General features: G+C 38.3%; 1 long non-coding RNA gene across 1 annotated transcript in view; it reads right to left on the bottom strand.

Moving 5' to 3' along the window:
* Window positions 1-1,033: 1,033 nt before the first annotated feature.
* LOC141937912 (uncharacterized) overlaps window positions 1,034-20,353 on the bottom strand; it is a 39,630-nt gene continuing 20,310 nt past the window's right edge. The window contains exons 3-5 of the long non-coding RNA XR_012627115.1: window positions 7,078-7,134; window positions 3,639-3,777; window positions 1,034-3,100 (exon numbers count right to left, since the gene is read on the bottom strand). This is a non-coding gene — a long non-coding RNA (uncharacterized LOC141937912). The remainder of the gene's footprint in view (window positions 3,101-3,638; window positions 3,778-7,077; window positions 7,135-20,353) is intronic.

The following is a 20,353-nucleotide window of genomic DNA, read 5'->3' as shown; positions in this document are numbered from 1 at the left end:
GTAGGTGGTAAGTGTGAAAAGTAGTGTCAGCTTCAGTGCCTCTGCAAAGCCCACGCTTGCTGACTCCCAATATTGCAGACCTTCAGCTTGGTATCCACTCTCCAGGCACATAAAGGGTGCAAACGCAGAAGCGGTGGTAGGAGGACAACTCTGTTAACACTTGCTCCTTATGTTATTAAAAGGATCCCCTCTTCCTGCTGTGTATATATTTCTGAGATAAAACAGCTCTGGAGCAGGCTGTAAGGAATGATGTGAATGAGAAAAAGGGACATCTTGTGTGTCTTGACACATCTGTGAATGAATTGGTGCCCTCTGCCAGAGTCATCGTGAGACACAGAGGGTGTCTGTGACTGCTAGCTGCACAGAGGGCACGTGGCATGGCAGGGCACACAAGCACACTGGCTGGGGCGGTGGGATGGCCCTGGGTGGCAATGCATTGCCTAGCTGCACCCCCAGGGAACTCCCATTGTTCCCAGCACTCCTCCAGCCTGCACCGAGCCCTGACATTACTGCTCAGTCTCACCCAGATTTGATTTTGTTGCCACGCAATTAGAGAAGTGCATGGGTGTAATTGGAAGAGCAAATTAAAATAGTCTAGGCAAACATCAAAAAGTGCATAATCCCAGACAGAGCTAACACACATGACTAAGCAATGTATATAAATACAATTCCAAACATATAAAATATTCAATATATAGAAATCAATATTGCCTTTTTGTTGCTAGGATTTCTTCTCTTGCTATCATTGGAAGACATGTTAATAACAAAACCAGGTTACACTGGTAACATTTCATACAAAAAGGGATGACTGCAAAGTTTGACAGTGATCTGAAATGGAAAGAGTTTCTTTCAAGCCCTCTCCTTGTTCTTCCCCCCCACTGAATACACTTTTTTCCAGTTTGTGATTATTTGTAGGTATGTGAAACCTTAAAGTCCAGGCATAATCTGGAACCTCCAAAAATTTATAGATACTTCAGAAAACTTGGTTTACTGCTTAAAATTTTTACAAATTGAAGTTCAGAGAACAATAACAGTAGTTTATTACCGTTTATTGCAGAAGTCATACCAGCAGCATCACCTACACAGTCTTTCAAAATCATTAATTTTTCATGAATATACAGGACACATTGCCAATCTTAGCATGCGTAAATGTATTTGAAAAATGCAGTATGGGAAGACAAGATCTTCTGGACATGTCATAGCAATAAAAATCTATTTTAGAGGCTTGTGTGCATCAGCATTTCAAAAACCATTTGCATGCAGCATTATCACATTCTACAAATTGTCTGTTATCACTGATAATCTTTTATTAGGCAATTTTCATTTCAAAAATTGGTCTTAATTTTTCAGCTTCCTCTTATCCGACCCTCATATCCTTCACAGAAAAAAGTTAAAGTACATTTATTTTGAAACAAAAGATAAAGTGACCCAATGCTACTTTCATATACAGGAAGTCAGATGGATAAAAATTTATTCAGCATAATTCTTGAAAGTCATGGCTTCATCTCTTTTAAAAATAACTTTATTTTTTGATACTGTTTAGAGTCCTGGAAGCAACTGAATGTTTTGCTGCAATGAGTTACATAATGCATCAAACAACATCCAGTCTTTACAGACATCTCTGGTTGTGGGGCAGATTCTGGTCTCATCTAACTCTTTTACACTAGTGCATTCTGGTTTTCTCTGTGGTATTTTCTCTGACTTAAATTTTGTACTATAGACCAGAAGCAAACCCTAAAACCTCCACAGAATTTCATGACATCCTATAGTGACAGCTTTTTTCACAAGGAGGGCTATGTTTAAAAAAGGATTTATGTGCTTAGCTTTCTTTAGAAGTGTCTAAGCCCAAAATGTAGATATTCAGAAGCGCTCTGCTCAGTTTTGTCTTAGCCTGCAGGCACTGAGGCTTTTAGCATTCTTCAGCCACTGAACCTCTGTGCAGACAGCTTTCAGCAGTGTGAGTGCCTCCTTTGCTTAAGCCCCTTTGGGCGCTTCTTGCATCAGTCTCTTCAAAAACAATTAGAAAAGAAGCTGGTGGCCTTATCTCCTCTCATCAAGCAGCTCAGCATGAATAGTCTTTCTTTTGCCCATGAAGTGATTTCACCTCACTTCTCCTACCATGTTGCTTTACCTCCTAGTTATATACTCTCTGGTGGAACTGTTCTTGCTCACTCCAATTGAAGCTGCTTCTTTCAATGCCCAGCCTGCAGCTGGAGCTCCATTTGCTCTAGAATATCTCCGGAATAGCTGTTGCGATAGCAGTGCTGTGTATGAGAGTGCACAAACACAGACTCATTGGGCTTGGACAGGTCTCTGAGGTCCTTCTAAAGGGTGTGTTCAAACTTCATGAAATCATTGGTTTTCCTGCTTGTTACTCTAGTTGATATTCCTTTTGTTTAGATTACTGTCACTTCAGCCTCTCATCTTGAAGCAGCACTAGTGACTTATTCTATATAATCTTTTCTAGCTTTCTAGCAGAGTTATTTAGCAATGAAGTTCTTTGTTACTCTTCTTATTGCTGTTAAGCATGTCTGTGAGCAACAGAGAATGAGGCTTTGTTATGCTGGCTCTGAAAAATAAGCAATCTAAATACCTGAATCCCCCAAAGAGTGGGGAAAGAGAGACCGCTCACAAGTGGAATTTGTCTGTTTGCTAGTCACAGCTTGGGTAGCTTCTGCAGTGGTTTCTCTTGGTTGGATTTGCCATCTGACATCTCACTCCATTTCCTCTCCCCCAAGGCACTGTAGGTGCTTGTGCACTTATGTCAGAAAGTACCATCTAATCTTGGTCCTAACTTGGCAGGAGACCCATGCAGACAGGTGCTATGACTTACAACTGTGACCTCTTTATTTGTGCTTCCCAGGGCACCTGTTGCTGCTTTAGCTGCTTCTGTCATTTCTACCCACCAGACTGTTGTGCTGCTGCTTCACAACACAATGCACATTTGTCCTTGAATTTGCTCCTTGGTTCCTCATAACGGAGCAATGTAATAACATGCTGCCAAGTCAGATGTGTGGATGGAACAATGTCCAGGCTGCACTGCCAGAGAACTGAAGTACTTCATAGTCCAGTCACAGAGTAGTGATGCCACAGAAAGTACCTAGGCAGACACAGGACAAATCCACTTACATGTTCAGCTCATTTGATTCAGCTATTTATGAAGAATTTACATTTTAAATAACAACTCAGAAATGTCCCTTTTCTTTATTTAGAATGTACAAAAGGAAGAGCTGATCCCTACAACACCGATCCATCATGATGATGTGATGTAGCTGCATACACAGATCATACAGTAGAAAATGAAGACCTAAAGATTGAGGTGTCCAGCGGGAGAATATAGTGCAAATGCTGGTCAAAGTTCATGTGTTGGGGTTTATTTGTTTGTTTGTATTTAAGTAAATGAGTTGTATTAAGACTAATCAAAAGGAAGCATCTGCTCTTCATCTGTGTACCAATTCTTAAATGGTATTGAAAAGTAACAGTAAAAAAGAGCTGAATAATAAAACAGGAACATTTTAAAAAGTTATGGTTTGTTTTTTCAGGGATAATTTGCTTAGGAAAAACTGTTTAAAACAGAAAAGATGTACTTGTTTCTACTGGTTGGAAACTCAACTCTGGTGTTATTACCTAGAAATCACCCCTTGTTTTCTGTGGGTGGGTCTCTTCAAATTGAAATAGTCTGAGTAGCCAAAGGTTTGGGTTGTCTCCAGTTAGGTCACTGGGATGATATTCTCTGTTCACTTGAGCCTACCTTCAGAGCAAATCATAGCATTTTCACTAGAACAAGAAGGATGAGAATTAGTGGACCTCTGTTACCTATTGGCTTACAGGGAGTCAGATACTGAAGAGCACGTATATGGTTCCTCAGTATCACTTCTTAGTGCTTGTAGCATTTACAGGACTGTCAACAGTTCTCCTTGCTTTGCCCATGTCTTTTCACATTTTTTTTCCCTGAGGAAGACTGAGTGGACCGTTATTCAGACTATTTCTGCTGCTTCTTAGACATCTTCTCTCTTCATAAATCCACCAAGTAAAGTGTGCTTTTCTGTCTGCTAGATCTCTTAATTGGACAAAAATTACAGTGATGAAAAACTTGGCAGTACACCTCAAGTGACCCAAGATAGCACATAGCACCAAAAGATTGTTTAGTGTCTTAACTTCTGCCTCCAGATACCTGCACTAGGGACAGAGCCATCCTGTGTTAGGCACCGCTCACACACAACTCAGAAATTGCCCTTGCCCAGGAGAATTACTGAATAAATGAGCAGATGCAACAAGCAGGAGAAAGGATATGAAAGAACAGTGGAATAAAATTGTTGTTAAAATAAACAATGGTCAAAGCACACCATCTGCTTTTTTGCAGAGCCTACAAATCACTGAACAATGGCTGGAGTGAGTTTAAAAGCATTTGAGGAAAAATAACTACTGTTGCTGTGGTTTCTGAGCATTTGGGCAAGAATGGATTCCAATTGTATCCACATCTTTTTCAGTAACTCACAGGATATTACAGTCCAAGCCTATTTTATTCTAAAGTGTTTAGATTTTTGAACCAAATTTATGATGGCCAAAGCAGCAGCTCTGTTTGTAATTCAGAGGCACAGCTCTGCTGTCAAAGCTCCAGGAAAAGCAGCTGTGTTGGAAAACTTTTTATGAGCCAATGGCTATTTCTTTCTTTTCTGAAGAAACATGACTCAAAACTGCTGTGACTTGTGATTTTGCTTTTCTTTCTCAAAACATATGGAAAAAATGCTACCTTCAAGCAGGTATATGTTAAATGGAAATAATGTTCACTGAAAGGCATATCATTGGAAATTTACCCACATGAGAGTAATGTGTCTCTGCTTCTTCTGGAAGCCTTGGTGGGAGTGGGATTTGGATCAGATACAGAATCAGTGATGCCCTTTGCTAATGGAAAATGAATATTTTTTTTATAGCAAGATGTATGATAATATGACAGGTACTATGAAGTACTCCCTTCCTTTCCAAATGTGTTAATTGCTCAGAACTTGGATACACTCTCTAATTCCATGTCACTGTGGTTATCGAGATCTGCCACATTATCAAGATGATGCCAAAATCTACTGCTTACTGTATGTATTTGGTATAATCAGTTCTATCTGAACTGTGAGCCTAGTGGCAGATACAATTTCGCCACCACCACTGGATTTTTATGCCATGAGCATTAGAAAATCGCAGTCCTGCCAATTTGTTATTGTCACTAAGGGCAAGGCACTTGTATATTCTCAAAGTAGGATTGGTTTTGATCACTGGTCATGTATCATTCTAAGTTACAAACAGCAGAAATTAGAGCTCAAAGTAAAAGTATGATTTCCTGCTGTTTCCCTCCCAACACTCCGTGTTCAGGTACCACTAAGCTTAAGTGATTGTGTTCTTTACCTCTATCCCTCCCCTCAAGCCCTCTTGTAGGTGCATTTCTTCAGTTACCTGGAAAAAAACCCCATCACTTGTTTATTTTCTAGGCTTTTTAAAATGAAAGATTGTAATAACCAAAATACTTGAAAGCTACTATATATCCCATGGACAGAATTGTAAGAGAGGAAATCAAGGGTATGTGGAAATGCTGAGGATTTAGGACTCTCAGCCCTGGAAGCTAAGTTTTGTTCTCTAACCTCTGTCAAGCTGTGAATCTTCAGGCCAGATTATACTAGTTGGTGCAGTTAATCATCATCAAGGGACCAGTTTAAATTCTGCCCACCTGCTTTTGCAGTATATCGGCAAATATTTGGGTATTCAGTAATCTTTTGTGGGTTTTCTTGTTGTTAGTTTGATAGGTTTTACTGTTGAATTAGATCCCAAGGGATCATCTGCTTATCAGTTTCCCAGTAGCTATCAGGTGTAGTCTGTGCATTATCTGATGTTATGCCATTAACTCTGTAAGAACCTCATATTTTGTCACTTCTGATGTAGCCTAGTGAGACACAAGGCACTTACTTTTCTCTAACAACAATTTATTACTCTTCAGAGAATGTGCTGTTAAAACAAAGATGTTTTTCTTACACATGCATACTTCACAAGGGCCACATTCCCACCCTTTACTAGCACCTTTTATTGATGTATACCGCAGATGATGATTTGAGACTTGCAGGGGTGGTTAAATAGGTAATTTATATGGAGGATGTTATGAGTATTATGTTTTATAACAATTTTGAAGCAATAAAAAGTGAATAAAATTGCCGAAGTGATTGTTTTCTTCTAGGATGCCTAAAATCTATACAGATGTGAAGTGTAAGCATAGTTAAGTGTTGTTCTTGGGTTTCATACAGGAAGTCTGAAACACTGATTTTTATATATATATATGTAATATATATTTATTTATTCTAATTGTGAGAATGAGGAGAAAATGTTTATGGAGGGGAAAAGGATGGCTTCTGCAAAAATACTGAACACTGGCAATCTCTCAGTGAATTGGAAAAATTAACAAAATGCTGCCTGAGGCCTGGCTCATTTTTCGCCTTGAATCCAGTCTTTGGAGAAATATGATTTTGTACATAAGAGTGGACTTGGGCTGGGGAGAAATCAAAGCCTTTTCATCATACCTCCCCTGCTTCTGTGAGAGAAAGAGAAACTCATAACACTTAAATTTAACCCTGGTTCGAGTGCAGTTTCTACCAACTACTGTTGAGACCTAGACCTTTGTTTCTGGTGTTGCAGACAGATGCCAGAACTTCTTCAGGTGAACGTATATGTGTTCTGACATAAAATTCATCCTGGACCTACAGGAATTTTCATCGTTGCTGTCTGACATCGCTTGTCAAGTGATTTTAATTTATCTTACTATGGAAAGGAAATTGTGAGAGTCCTTGGTCAGTAAGAAGAGAAAAACTCTGTCCTTTCTGTAGGAAATAACAGCCATTGGGAATTTTCCGCACAGGTAGGCTAGTTAGGCACTAGTCCAGGCACTACAGCAACCTTGCAGGGGCTGTCACTATTTCAAAGTTTAATTGCTCTGTCACTCCTTAAGGCTATTAGAATTACAAGTGCATCCAACTTTCATCAGAAAATAGTGTAGCCAGGTTTAACTTAATGTGTTACTACAGAGGAAAAAAATTTACTTACTGCAGTGGATTCATTTCTAATAAACTGAACACTTCTTTCCATGCAACTCAGGTAGCCCTGGAACAAAATCACCGAACAGTTTTCATTTAAGTGCAGAGTTAAGATAAATACATTGAATGTGTGACTAACCAAGAAATCAGTTCCCATAGTAACACTAACTGCTTGACAATCCTTAAACTTAGCATCCTACGGGACCTGTAAAGAATATCAGCATTATTTTACTATTTTTGTATTGCTGCTGCACTATCCTAGCCCAGGATAGGAGCTCCACTGTGTTCATAATGTAGGAACACATGTGAAAATATATGTAGTTCTTCAGGACACATAGAGTTTTCTGAATTGAGGAAAAGGTAAAATTAGTGTGATGAGCAATAGGAGGGCTTCCGAGCTAGCAACACACACAGCATGAGCATTTATCACAACTCTGGGATTTTTCCCTCTCTGTTGTAACACCCTGTGCTTTCTTAGCATTTCTTTCAGCTCCCACTGTGGCTGCAAAGGATCTACCTGTAAATTTTGACTCTGTCTTTTCCTCTCATCTGTTTTGCTACTTAAGTTTGGTGGCTTTTAAAAGACAAAAAAAAATCCATCAACTTGTCCTGCAATTCTCTTGGAAAAAGGCTTCTTTCCACAGAGTGCCTTCAGGCTTTGTTCAAGGTAACTGATGTGCTGCTCGTCAGACTTTGGGCTGCACCACATCTTTACTATCCTGGAAATGAAACTCTAGTTAATGAAAACAACCTGTACAAAACAATCAAACAAACAAACAAACAACCTACCAGGCTTTTTTGCATAGGCTAGACTTGTGTGTATTTATTACCAAAATTCACATACAAGTCTCCTGCATATTATCCTGGCTGGAGATGTGCAGGTCTTTTTCAGATCCACTTTTTCTTGCTCTTACTTGCAGACTGCTTCCCAATTTCTCAAAAAAATACATTTGTAAACAAATCCAGAGCCAACTTTAAACAAACCTAGGTCCAGTCTCTAAACACATCAAACCAGATGTCAAATCAGCTTGGACTCTTTCCTGTTTACAGGGAAAAATCAATTGAAATTCAGCAGAATTTTGCTATCTAGTGGATATACACTAGATTATTTTTAACTGACTAGAGATTGCTAGAAGGATTTTTCTTTTAATCAACTCCCACAGATAAAGAAGTCCGTGTTTCAGGACCCTCTTGGAATTAAAACCACAATAAAAAAAAAAAAATGCCAAAACCAAGGCATGTTAACCTACTGAACTAGAATAGATACATGTTTAAAACTGCTCAAAAGCCATGCAGTTTCCCTCTAAGTTTGATAATTCTCCCTTATTTGAGGCTTCCAAAAGAAGCTCTAAGGACAGCATAACTTGGAATTTTTGGCTTTGATTAGCTAATTGATTTTGTTGCCAATATTGCTTCAATAACTTCATACAGACTTTTTTGAGATTTTTTATACGTACATTTACTTCCATTGATCTAATTCTGACTGTTCATAAACCACAAAATAATCTTGAAGATTTCAATTTACTTTTTGTGTGGCCAGTCCAGTTTTTTCCTTTTGAAAATATATAATCATTAAGAATAACCTGTGTCTCTTCATGACCTTTCTGCAATGAAACTAGCATATCTCCATTTCTGTTGGAGATATTTCCAGAACCTTTGTTAAACAACCCTGGCATTCAGTGGCTACCATTCAAGTTTAATTTGCCCACAGGTTAGAGTTGTGATGTGGCAATGTGACAGCAGTCAGGTTCCTCCACTTCCAACTGTCCGTTTTGCATTAAGACCTGTCCAAAAGTGTTTCAGCAGGTGGTCGCAACTCTAGAAGGATATCAAGAAATATATTATCTGATGGGTCTGTGTACACTCAGCCACTGTACCACTGCAGTCTGTGTACCCAGTAATATCACTCCCCTTTTCCTGTTTTTTCTCATGTCCTGTTAGGATTTTTATTCATGACCAGTTCAATTATATATGATACTTAACATTAAAAATAAATAAATAAATAAATATTAGCATGGATGTCAAATTTGAATTTGAGATATGGCTTCCCTGTATACAGTGTATTCTCCATAAACTTGGGGCACTCTCCATCCTGGTGCTCTATAGGAACTGTATCTGTATTCTGCTGTATCACCTAAGCACCATAAGTAAGGGGGATTAAATATCCTTGTCCCAATTCTCTGCTACACTGGGGTTGAGCAGTGGCTGGGATCTGGGTTTGGATCCCTGATTCTCCCTTTCTGTAATGCTGGCTTGAGAGAGTAGCATAGAGCTACTGGTACTAGCGTAAAGTAAAGCAAAGTAATGGGGTACTGTTTTGCTGATTGAGGATGCCAATTAAACTCAGCCACCAGAGTGAAAAGGGTAGGCTTATTTTACTGTTAATAATTAAAGGATACAACCAAGTAATATAGAATATAAGCAATAAGAAAAATACAGAATAGTACACTTAATTATTACTACATACAGTTAATTATAGAAAATAAGAATAAGCAAGGTAATGTACCTAATCATTAGTACATGATGGGGAGAATAGTGATTAAGAAAGATCCATCACCACTTGCATACGTTACCATCATCCAGATCCACAGTCGCTGGGCAGCCCCGATTACAGTGAGGATTTGGAGAACCTTTCCCTGCAAGTGGGAAATCCTACGCGGTGCGTCCACCCGTAGGTGAGGCATCCAAAGTCGCTGTGAGCGGGTCCAGCCTTATATACCAAAAATCAGCAAGTCACAATGACTTGCACTTTTCTTTGAGCGGAAACGTCTGGTCTCATCCTCCTGTTGGATTCCACCTAGAGCCTGGCCAGGGCTTGTGGGGGAGAACCAAGGGAGTTTCTAACAAGGTCAAACACTTGGGTTCTCAGCATTGAAAGGCTAAACAAGGGAAGTTGGATACATTCTTGTGACATTTCATCCTCACTACTGGTTACATTTTGTCTAAGCTACGTCTTTCACTAGTGAGCATACATATTTCATTAATGATCAGATACTAATAGTAAATGCTAATGGTAATACAGATTTTACTAATTAACATATACTAGTAATGGATAACGTTTGGTTGTGAGGTTCATTGAGAGGTCAACTTTGTTTCAGGCCCTATTATTCAGGCCCTAGCACTATAGGTACAAGCTGTGCAACTCAATGCCATGTGTTCCTAGCAAACATTAAAGGTCCCCTTCCTCTTCAGGAGGGGGAGTGTAATAAGCACAGAAGGTGTCTGTACGGCTTACTAGCTTTAGGCTAGCAAGAACTGCTGTTACTTTTTCAGTTAATTTTAAAGTCCAGACTTTTGGCTCAAATCCACTGTTTCATGTTCATTAAAGAAAGGAGTATGTGTGCTGAAAAGTTTGGTCCCTTAAGTCACATTTGTTGTTAATGTAACTTCTTTCAGCATTCATGTTAAGCCTTGGATATGTTACCAAAGGTAAAAGGAGCCCACAGACTTTTGTGCATGTGCATGGCTTCACAACAGTCTGTGGGAAGCAGGAGATGGCTCATGAGAGAAAAAGGAAAAGAAAAAAGATTAGTCTGCAGCATGTTTCATTACTATGCAGCTAAATGTTCCTCTAGGTGGTTGTGTTTTCATGATTTAGATGGTAGAATTAAAACAGTTAAAGTTTTATCAAGCCTCACTTAGATGTTCACTTCAGGAATGCAGTGGATTAAAAAGCTGTTTTCTTAGGATTGTTTGCTAGTGTCTCTTTGCCAGAACTTGAAACAAATGATGAAAGGATCTTTCCAGTGTTCGTCATTACCATTAGGACAAAGAAAACCATATTAACCTGATGAAATTGCTAACCTCACTGTGAGAAGGAGGAAGGGCATGATTCATCCCACTGGCTCTGGCTTAGGACTTGAACTCTCACTCTGGGCAGTAACATCTTAAACCATTGCAGCAATTACTTCAGTGAGCATCTGTCTCTGGTTCCCATCCTGTTTTTATGGAAGTATATGAGGAAAGGCTGAAAGATGTTATTTCCAACCTGTTACTCTGATACTGATTTTGATAAATTGGTAAATGATTTTGAGGTCTACAAGCTTAATTTTCTCTCTACATGCAATAACAGCAAACAAACAAACAAAACAAAAATTTTCAATTTATTTTGCTTGAACTAGGAATGTGTTAGCAGTCCTTAATAATTTGCATATTTTGAGTATTTTCCCTCTGAAATTTTTGTGGGAACTTTCCCATCTGTGGGAAACATCAACACTTTGTGATCTGATTTGGTACAGACATTAATTTGGAAATGTCAGTAAAATAGAGTGATTTCCTGCTAGCTCTGCTGAATGCATAGGTTGTATGAAATGTAACATGTATTAATTCATTCAAAACTAAAGTTTTGAACCATAGTCTCAAAATGCTGCGATATAAGATTTCCCACTTTTCTTAGTGGAAGTATGACTAGGTTATTTTCACAAGTCTTGTTCTAATAAAATAGAAATATTTATCTCATGCTTTTAACTACAGATGCTAAAATTAACACTTTCATTGTCCTGTTGGTAGAGAGAGGTATTTTGGGTTTGGTTTTTTTGGTCATGTTATTATCTTTTCCCTTACGTTTCTTTCTCCATTCTTTCAACTAGTTTGAATTAGGTGCAGTTGTTTGTCAGGCCAGATTTGGAACAAAAATATGTATGATATGTAAGTAGATCCTTGCTCATAAGATCCAGATATTGCTATTTGTGTTTGATTCAATAAGAGAACTTTCCTGTTTTAAAACTATAAAAGGTAAAAAGCCCAAATTCAGAGTCCCTAAATAATTTTTTTTTCTATAACCTCTAAAATAAAAACCTGCCTCTTGACTTTATCCCTCCTCCAATTTATTTTTCTACATGCATTGCTCTTGCTCTCATTTTGCAGCATGCACTGACCCTGTTTCAAGTACCTGCAGTATGACATGCTTACATCATCTGGTGACCATGACATTGATGTTCATGTTTTATATTAAATTGTAAAGTGATGGGGAAGTATCATCTGACTGTTTCCAACAATGAAGATATACTGCTTTATAAGCATTTGGATAGGAGGCTAACCTGGTCCAAACTCTGAGATGGATCTGCTCAGATCTTCTCCTCATATTGGACTCCCAGTGGAAGACCAAAAGACCAGAAAATCCCATTTTTTATTGAAAAAGCTAGAAATGTAACTCTTCTGAGATAAAGAAAAACATAAACCAACAAATTAGGACAGAACAGAAGTAAAAACGGTCTGTATAAGACTCCCTGTCCACTGCTCTCTTGCCAGCCAAATGCAGTTGTTACTGGAACATCTCCCCCTTGAAATGGCTCTTTGGCTTGAGAAGGGCCAAGTAGATGGGCAGAGCTCTCTCCTTTGCCCTCCTTCAAGGGAACTTCACCTGCCTCAGTCTTCTTAAAAGAACATATAGATCAAAGGCAAGAGGACCGCAAACATGCTCTCTGTCATGGGCAAAAATGACCACACAGTTTTCTTGGGCGTTCCTTTTAATTTTGGGGTGGAGAGGGCCTGTGGATGAAGATGTTTTTCTCACAACAGCAGTAAAAGATCAAGCACTTAGCTCTCATGCAACAAAGCTGCAACTGCTAATTGTTTTTATATGGAATTCCTTTCACAGGATATGAAGATATATTGGCATTTTAGTTTCTACTTTAGTTGCTGACTGATGCATGCAAATAGTTAATTAAAATATTCCACTGTCTGAAATGATAATTTCGTAAAAAAAAAAAAAAAAAAAAGGAAGAAAGGCATTACGGTCCAAAAGCAACAGTGCCTCCTTCTCATTACAAAAAGGAAGTATATTTTCAAGGCAGCTAAAGTATCACTCAGAGGTGTTGAAAATAAATGAAGAAAAGTTTAGACAGGGAGATTTCAATTCTTGTTTTAAACGGCTCAAGTGAGACATCAGGTGCAGAAACCCCAACTGTGAGCAAAATTAATGCTTTGCAGCTATGCAAATTTTAAACGTGCATAGAAGGATAATAATATGATAACTTAAAGTAGCTACCATGTATTGTAATATTGCCAGTGACTGTTGGATCAAAGACAATGTAAAAATTTGATGATGTGTACTACACTGTGATAGTGAATCTATTAATTAGAACACACTTTTGTGTGCCAACATGTTCATAGATTATGCAGCTTGCAGGAGTCACAGAAGGTCTGAACGCCGGTGTATGTTCAGGATTTGGTTTTGAATTACTGATTAAGTGGTTGCCCAGAGTGTTAATCTGCATTAGGAAATTTCTAAAACAGCTGTCACCTAGGCTATACCCTAGCAAACAGGATTTGCAGGTCAAGAACTTGTCTGGTGGATTGCAAGGAGTTTTAGTTTTTTCTTCAGTGCTTGTACAGAAGAATCTACCTGAAGGAGATTGCATAGCACATGTCTTTTTCCTTTCCCCTTGCATGGTTGTGGTCAGGAGAACTTCTACAGGGAAAATTCTGCAATGTAGCAGGAGTGAATTGACCTCTTCTAGAAATTCAATCCATGAGGGCCTCAAAGAGAAGTATTTTCCTCTCTACTGCTTGCTTGATTCACCTGTGGCCTTTGACTTGTTTCAGAAGAACACAGTGATCTTAGAGGACTCCTGAAGAGGGATGTGCCTCTGGAGTAACCATGTCTGAAAATCTGCAGTGAAAACAAACTAGAGCCTCACATGGACAAACTGAGACAGATTTTGGCATGTCACATGATAAGCAAATTATTTCTACATTTTTAATCATTCTTAGATGTGTATGCTTTTCATGTATAAGATTTACCACAGTCCTGGATGGAGAAGATATGTAGCAAGATCGCTGCAACCAGGTTCTCCACTTCGGGGAATAGCAGTTCCTAGTGAGCTGGAGATATAAAGGGGCAGCTGTGTCATTAGTACCGCCCCATCATCTTGATTTAGTGATCTGTTAAGTTTCAATCCTCTTTGGTAAATTAAGACAATTTGGGATGTGTATGTAAGATTGTGTTCTAGTTAATATTTTGAGGTAATCTGTCCTCTGATATCTATTACTCCAGACTTGCCTGGCATCTCCATGCTGAAGGCTGATTTCATACGTCTGGATTTAGTTTTTATTACTTTTTAATGCTTTTCTGAAGAAGTGAGGTGGAAGATCCAGCAGTAAATGGAGAAATTTCTGTATCTAGTATTGCTATGAAAACTGGAGAGGATGACGAGCCTCAGATTTGAGAGAAGTTTGCCAGCAGTGGACACTATCATTCCCTCAGCCAAAGTATGGATCATTCTTTTAAACTAGGACCAGAACTTGTTCTCAGCAATGTTATGCAATTTCCTATGAAGGAAAAAAACCCAACATGTTATTGAAAATAATTCTATGATGATAGCATGGAGAGAAGAGAATTTAAGTGATTTTTCATCAGATAGATTACCTACACCATATTTAAAGTATTTGTGTCTTAAAGCTGTTTTTCTACAGCAATAACATAGAAGACAGGGTGAACACACAGCTTTGTTTTCTGTGGGTATTAGTCCAACTCTATTACCAGAACTAACTATAGTTGAAACAAATAAAAACCATTTGTTACTCTAAATTAGAAACAGAAAAAAAAAAAAAAAAAAGAGAAATCTATTGTTCTGATACATTGATGCATTTAGCTTAAGGGGTTATTGCCATCAGAAGACAAAAGCTGACACATGGCATTGTGCTGCACGGCATATTGTGCTCCAAAAGGCATGCGGACACAATGTTGCTCACGTTTGCATCACATGGCACTGGCATAACAACAGAATCCCAAAATGTTGAGTAAGGAGAACTATCTGTCTGTGTGTGCCAGCAGATGGAACTTTAAATTGTGCCACCACCACAGAGCTGCTGATGAAAAAAAAACATGGCTGGAGCATTACCAGAAGTTTTTAAAAATAAATCTTAATTAAAAGCCAAACAGCTCTGGGTTTGGAAAAATCTGCCCTCCAGAAATGTGTCAGAGAGACAAACATAAGGTAGGTCAGGAAACATAGGCTTTCAGTGGTGGTGCTGGAGAAGTCAGTGGGAGACAGCAGTATTGACTGTGGTAAGAATGGCATGCATTGTGTAAATGAGGTCCACAGTGGGAAATTAATGATCTAAGCTAGTGAGCCATTATATATATTAGGCCAAGAATATGTCATGAGCTTTTCTAAAACTAGCTGAGAGCTCAGCTTTTATAGATAGAATAACAAAGAATATGGCTAGAAGGGACCTTTTAAGATTTTCTAGCTTATTCCCAATCTCAGGAATTCTGCCTAAAAGTTTCTTAACAAAAATTTTTTCCAAGGAAATGCTATAATCTTTCCTAGATAATCCATTCTTGCCCTTGAACATCCACACAATCAAAGACATCTAATCTATATGGAATTCAAGTTTATTGCGTCTCCTACATACAGGAAACAGAGGGAAATATTTATTAATTTTCTCATTGCAATGTAGTCCCTAGACTAACTAAATATCCCTGTCATCTCCAACTCCCCTATCCACTCTGCCCCTTATGTTTCCAGCTGTTGTTAGTCTCCTCTGGAAAATTTCCACTAATATAATAGTTTCTAAACGGTGGTACTTAGAGCAGACTATTCCCATTAGTAAGGCTTTTACTCATATGGGTTCCTTAGTCAGTCCTGACTACTGACTACCTCAGATGATGCCATATTGCAAAAGTACGAGTTGGTAAAGCCTCTTTGGTCTGTGAGTCATTCCATCCCCAACTCCTTTCCTGCAAAGCTGCTGCATAGATGTTCTTCAAGTTGAACTTCTGTAGTTGATTATTCCCACAGAAACATAATATTGTGCGCAGATTATTTCCTTGCTTGTCCAGATAATTTTAAACACTCTCTGCCAAAGTGAGTGCAATCATTTCCACTTCATACACACACAAATTTATTAAGTTCACTGTCTACTCAAGGATTCAGGTCATTAATCTGAAAACCCATTTGAGATATTTTTAAGTTTCATGGTGAAACATTACAAAATTCTCTGGCTATGATTCTTCTAATCAATTCTCGATTTGTTTCATGGTAGCTCCCACCTGGACTGTATTTCTGCAGTACACTTATGAAAAGGTCAAAGAGATATTGCATCTGCTGTCTTTTGTCTACAAAGTTTGCTAAGATATTTTAGCCTTTGAGGAGATTTTCTTGGAGGGCAATGTATTTTCCCTTACTTGTGGCTTTTAGGTTAAGAAAACTGGTGTCAGAAATGCCAGAAGGGAATTGTCTAAGGGAATTGACTGGATGACATCTTGAGGTCTATTTCATCCCAGTTTCTGTGATAGAAAGCCAGTGCTGGCTACATCATTCTTTGGTGCTCTGCTAGCTTTATGTAAGCCTGATGAATCCAGCCTACAAGACTTATCACGTAAAATTCAATTATAAATGCTCAAGGAAAGAGCTAGAACAAAGAGATATATTGTGTTATTAGTGAAAAAAATATTTTGGGAAATGGAAAGGGGTTATTCAGGAATACATCTCATCATTAAGCAAGGGATGATCCTATAGTAAAATCTTAGTGGAGTCCCTGGTTTCATATCTTCTTGGTAGTTGCATATTTTATGCTCTGCCAATATAAATAGTTTGTCAGTTTGCACTGGACTCCCATAGTTCCTGTCTGCTCTGCTGTCATTTTTCTAGTTGCAAAGCCACCAACAAGTTTCAGGGACTTTGACATGAAGTTTTGAAACCAATACAGCTTAAAGCAGACTCCATGGAGTTAGAGGAGTCACTTGCACATCCTTGGCTTGGGCCCAAATTTGTGTCCACCTCTCTCTTTGCAGAACTGAGCTGTGATATGCTGTGTGTCATTTCAGAAGGAACAATGGGCTGAAAGGGAGAGCTGTGAGGCACGTTTTAAAGACAAGTGCTTTGAGATGTGTTAAAAAGAGATGTAATAGCTGTTCCTGTTCAGGGCTGTCAGGGTAAAGAAATGCTGAGAAAGGAGTATAGAGGTGATAAGTAAGTATGATAACTTTCTGTTGATGTCAGAGTTGCCTCAAGCCTCAGCCATGGTTTGTACCCATCTAGTCCTTCTGTGATTACTATCCTGGCAGTACAAGAGCTTAGTACTACTTAATACATGCAGTTTAGAAGCTGGACTTTTGTCTCTACCAAAATTCATTTTTTCATCAAGTAAGAGTTATATAACAATGCATGTTTTTTAATCTGGCCCTTCCATAGTACAGGTAGTGATGCCTAACACCTTATCTCCATGTTTTCCATTGCACAAACACATTAAACAAATGCATATAAAAAATACATGACAGTTATCTTAATATTTCCATGAGGCTTAGACAGCAAGACTGGATTGCACAGAAGATGGGCAGAGACCGAAACTGTTGTTCTGGGTATGCCATTTCTGAAAGCTTACTATTCTCTTAACCATGTACTTGTCAACCCTGGTTTCTTCTTTCAGTGAGAAACATAATTTGCATCTCTCTTTTAGGGGGAAAATGTCAATTCTTATGTTTCACTAAATGTGAATTGTAGAATTTGTTATGCTATTTCCTGTTGTAATCAACAAACAAAACAGCCATTTTGTTTTGATTTAGTACATATTCTGGAAAAATCTTAAGTACCTGGCTTTTTTTTGTTGCTGTTTCCAATGTTTCTTTGTTGCCCAAATGGTCTGTTAAGTTTGTCTAACTTCCTCAATAACTTTGATCTTAAGAGAAAGGCATTATGGATTCTGTCCCAGAACAAAACCCAGAACCTGTCTCAGGCCTTTATTTGGTTTCTAAAATATTTGGCAGCCACTGCAAAATTCTTAAAATTGAATAATCATCTTTAGGAATCTTGTGTGAAGTAAGAATCTTTTTCTGTTTTTTAACGTGCATTAAATGAGGTAATTCCATAGAAGATGCAGAAATGTTTGTGAGTAAAAGCATTGTGGTAATCTCTTTAGCTTACAGTTTCACGAATGCAAAATTGCTCATGGACCACAGCAGATCCATTCTAGAAATGGTGTCAGAGCAAGCTTCAGGTGTCAAATCCCTCTCAGGTTTAGTGCTAGCTGGGTTTATCTTGTCTAAAAGGAGTGGGAGATAAAGGTAAGTGTGTGTGTGGAGATGTGAATATTAAGTCTAGCCCAGTATTAAATACAAACCCCAATCTATTTCTATAGCCATGTGGTGGGAGATGTGACTATCCCCCAGAACTTTTCAGAGCCAAGTGTGTAGTGCATTTCCTCTCTAGAGGAGGGCTTTGTATTATGACAAGCTTGACTTTGATGTATAACAGTTGTGCGTTTTTTACAAAAAACAGTGGGTTTTTTAAAAGTATTTTTTTAAGAAAAAGAATCAAGTGTATTACCTCTATGCGTCAGACACGTTTAGTGTTCGCCTACTTGAGAAATCTTGCAGAATATAACTAAAGGGCAGTGCATCTGCAATGATTTGAATCTTCCTACTAGGATGGCTACCATGCTGTCATACAATAAGGCTGTCGATTATGTTAATACTTCCATTCTATATTAATACTTATGTCACTTATTTATCAACAGATAATATGAAGATTTCCATAACTTCATGTGTACTTGCATTTAATGCTCTATATGACTGAATACAAGGTGACAGGTTGAATGATGGTAGAATAATGAATAATGAAATCTGAGACTCATGCTATATAAATGCAGGAGCCACAGACATCTGAGAAAACAGAATGCTATCTCTTAAAAATTAAATCTTTAATTGTAAAAAATACACCAAGCACCTCAGCGTTGTTCTGGAAGCTTGGTATGATGCTACCTGCTTGCAGAAGGGAGAATGCCATACGAAGAAGTTTCGATTTTTTGCTTCTGATCAGGCATAGCCTGATTATGTTGAATGGCAAAGGAACTAGAGTTGTTGAGCCCTGTGTTTGTCTATTTGGAAATATTTATTCTTTTCACTATGCTATCAAATTAAATTCCAAACTATTCTAGTTTCCTTTTCACTTTAGAAGGATGCCAAAATCAATTGAAGGGCAAAAGTGGTTCATTTTTATCACTTCACAGTGGTTTAGGGGAATGGTAGACCACAATTACAAATCACATCTTTAAATACTTATCTATCTTGGAGTCTACAGCTTGGATGATACTGAGTTTAATCTCTTTGCAAGAGATTTTATTTTTAGAGGCAAGTATTTAGGGTCAAACCCATCCTTATTCATGAATAGTACTGAACTCAAAAGCTTAAATCAATGAGAACTATGAATACTGCTTATATCAAGATGTAATGAATGATGCTTTCAAGTGTTTAGCCCTTCTCAAGGTTCATAATGTCTTTAATCCCATAGGTATGACAGGCAGGATTTCAACCATAACATTTGTACTAAAATGTCTAAATATGCACAAATAGTGATGAAAAAAAGAAACAGGATCTTTTCAGGCTGAAAAGTTGCTTCCTGACCTTCAATAACTTTGTTATTCTAGTGAGTTTACTGTAGATGGAGAAGGGGAAGTGAACTGTCCACATGTTGGTGCAGCTAAGCTCTGCTTTCTGATGTGCTAAGGCTGTGTGTTGCACTAGGATCAAGCTGCCCGAGTCTTGAGACATGAGCAATGTAACTGCGCTGCTTTTGCAGCTTACAGACTGTAAACCATGATGTTACTGGAAGGCGGGATAGGACTGGCCTACATGGAGTAAGATGCCTGACTGTGCTAATGTAGCTAAAGGGAAGATGGAAATTACAACACTCTTACAGCATGATGTAAAAGCACTTCTGTTTTCACAAACCCAGGGGGAACATGGCTGAGAAGAAAGAAGTATTTCTGTGTGAATACCTGGTGAAGGTCCATGATCAGGGCACACACAGCACACATCTCTTGTTCTGGCTGTGTGCTGGGGCCAGAGTTTAAGAGACTTAGAACAAGAGGAGTACTGAGAAATCCTAGCATAAGGAAGCACAGGAAAGCCTAATTCTGAATAAATGTGATTCTTCCTTTTGAGCTTGTCTAGGGCATGCCAGAAAATGCAGAAGATATAAACAGAAAGATAACAAAGTTACCATGGCTCAGTCAAAGACATGCAGAAGAAGAGAAATTTCACATCATCAGTGTCTGTCTTAACATTTAGCAAAATTACTGTTGCTACATCACTTCACTGACGTGCAAGTCTCTGCTGTAACAACTGCTACACTACCATCTTCCATGCATTGTAAATGCCAACATTTCCAGTCTTTGTTATGCAGCTCTATTAACCTGTCTCGCCGGTGTTTCTTGCAAAGAACCACACAAATAAAACACCCAGATGATGCTCGAACTTTTTACATACTTCTGTCTGTTTATAAAGCTTTATTAAGTAAACATGTACTCTGGCTTGCACATATTTATAGTTACTTGTATCT

Source organism: Strix uralensis, chromosome Z, assembly GCF_047716275.1.
Source record: "Strix uralensis isolate ZFMK-TIS-50842 chromosome Z, bStrUra1, whole genome shotgun sequence".
Lineage (NCBI taxonomy): Eukaryota > Metazoa > Chordata > Aves > Strigiformes > Strigidae > Strix > Strix uralensis.
This window is presented reverse-complemented; position numbering and strand designations above follow the sequence as displayed.